Here is a 2,784-nt window from a genome sequence, read left to right on the forward strand (position 1 = left end):
ATGGCACCAATGCCCACTGTGTCCTGAGGCTCTCTCTGCCCCAGGAAGCCTGGGCACATTCTATGGGATTTTGTGTCTTTACAAAGCCTGCAAGGTGGGTATTATCAGCCCCATTTGACAGGGAGGCAGCTGGCGTTCAGAGGAGTCACCCTGTCCCGTGACTCAGCTGGAAGGATGTGGATCCGGCTCCCTAGCCTGGGGCAGACACCCTGACTCTGCAGGTGGGCTCCAAGGCCTGAGACGGGGTCTGCGGGGCAGGGGCTGGTGAAGATGTTTCCCGGGCAACGCCTGGAGGGCAGTGAGCTGCCCTCATCTCGTGGCCTCACCTGGTAAACCTTCAGATGCCCTGCTTCCTTCAAAGCAGGAGATCCTTCAAAGGGGAAGAGAGGGCTGGGCCTCCTGGGAGGAGACGCCCCAAACACAGGCCCGCAGGGCCTAGGATCAGGAGAGATTCCCACTTCTGGTCCCTGCCTGGGTGACATCTGCTGCCCAATTCCTGGAGACAGCTGTGGGGGTTGAGCGACAGCAGCACCAGCACACCCAAGCCCAGCAGGACCCTCACCAGCCTGCAGCTGTGGAGCTCATGTTTCCAGCCCCCCGTATACCTGCCATGCTTCCAGAGGGGCCCCCTGTTCCCCGCAACAGGAAACATGAGGGATGGGGGCCCCTTCTCAGACCTCCTGAACCAGAAAGCCCATTGTTGGACATTTTTGTTATAAAATGATGGTAACGAGCACTACTGTAGCTGAATCTCCCCCACATCTGATTATTTCCCTAGAATGAATGCCTGGAAGAGGCATTTCTGATCAAGGATTATTCATTCTTATGCTTTAGCTAGATTGCCAAATTTTCCACCAGAAAGACTGGGCTAGGCTCCACAGAGGGGTCAGTGGAGACACTTTGGGGGAGGCCTGAGCCTCCAGGGGGCAACAGGAAGCGACGGGTGATTTTAGGAGTGGGAAAACGGGAGGGAGCCACTGGGACCTGGAGGGGCAAGACAGCCCACTGCACTGGTCCTGTTGCTGCTGTGCTGGGCTGGGATGGCACTGGTAAATCCCTGTTGCTTGTAGGTGATGGGACCCAAGTTGATTGATCTCCAGCGGTCACTGAGTGTCCCTGTGTTGGTGGGTCTTTTGGGCTCAGAGGACCTGGAAGAAGAGGGACTCTGGAGAGGTGAGGTCTGAGGGGGAGACAGGCTGTGGGACTGGACAGTCTGGATGTGATCCCAGCTCAGCCACCTGTGGGCTGTGTGGTTTTGGGCATAGCACCAGGCCCCCAGATCTCAGGGTCCTGAGAAATGGGGGCGATGGTATTGGCAGGTGGCCAGCAATTGAGTGTCCTTCCCCCTCCAGCACTGCTGGCTCTGTGGACACTGCCCTGCACCATGTGGGCATTTAGGAGGCACAGAGGTGGGGATGTGAGGCCACCTCCCCACTACGGACCACGTGCGGCCTCAGGTTCTTCTAAGAGGCAGGATCCCAAGGGCAACACGTGGCAGGGAAGGTGGAGGTGCAGGCGCAGGAGGGCCACTCTGCTCAGGGACTCAGTACCCTGATGCAAAGGCTGCTGACACGCGGGACGCTCACTGTGGGCCCACAGGGACCAGGCAGGCAGAGCAGCGGAGGCCCACGGAGACCTGGCTCTCGCCAGGCTGCACTTTAGAATCACCTGGGTGCTCTGAACCACCCAACACCCAACCTGCACCCCTGACTGACTGCACCGGAACCTCTTTTAAAAAATTCTTTAAAACAATTGTGGTAAAATATATAGAACATAACACTTAACTTTCTTTAAATGCACAGTTCAGTACTGTTAATGCACAATTCACATTGTTGTGCGACCAGTCTCCAAAACTTTTTCATCTTCCTCAACTGAAGCTCTGTCCCCATTAAAAACTAACTCCTCATTCCCCACTCCCCCAGCCCTTGGCAACCCCCATTCCGCTCCATGATTTCACTGCTCCAGGGACCTCAAATAATTGGAATCACACAGTACTGTATTTGTCTTTTTGTGACTGGCTTATCTCACTCAACAAAACGTCTTCAAGATCATCCGTGTTGTGACGTGTGTCAAGATTCCCATCCTTTCTAAGGCTGAGTAAGATTCTACTGTATGGATGGACGGCATTTCCTTTCTAAGGCTGAGTACTATTCCATTGTATGGATGGACGGCACTTCGTTTATCCATTCGTCCATCCAACAACACGTGAGTCGGCTTCAAGTTTGGGAGTTGCTGAAGCTCCAAGAGTTCGGGATGTGCAGCTGTGGTGGAGCCAGGGGCTGGGCACACCCCTGGCTCCCGGCCTAGCAGCGTCATCATCGGAGTCACCTGTCCCTCATGCCAGTGGTGCTCTCTGCTGTTATCAAGACCAAACACCACTGTAGGAAGTACCCCCGCTCCCGCCTCCACCCCCCACAGGGCCTGCCAGGTCTGCCCCCAGTGGGCCCACCCGGTGCATCTGGGCCACCCAGGGCCAGCCCCAGCAGGGACACTCGCGGGGCTGCGCCTGCGGCTTCCCTTACTCCAGTCCGGAATGTTGTACACACGGATGGGCCAGCAGCTCACGCCCACTACTGCTGGGGTCTCCGGACTCCCTCATCAGCCTCCTGCTGTGCTGTGTACAAATCCTCCGCCTGCATGAGGCCCCGCTGTTAAACTCAGCAGGGGAGAATGGGAGGAGCCAAGGGAATCCGTGCTGAAGGACGAACACCAATACTCATGGTGGGATGACGCTGCGATATTTGAAGTTGGGAGTGTGCAAGAAATGTTACTCGTTTGTTCACG

The sequence above is a fragment of the Nomascus leucogenys genome, chromosome 22a (genome assembly GCF_006542625.1).
Source record: "Nomascus leucogenys isolate Asia chromosome 22a, Asia_NLE_v1, whole genome shotgun sequence".
In the NCBI taxonomy this organism is placed as follows: Eukaryota; Metazoa; Chordata; class Mammalia; order Primates; family Hylobatidae; genus Nomascus; species Nomascus leucogenys.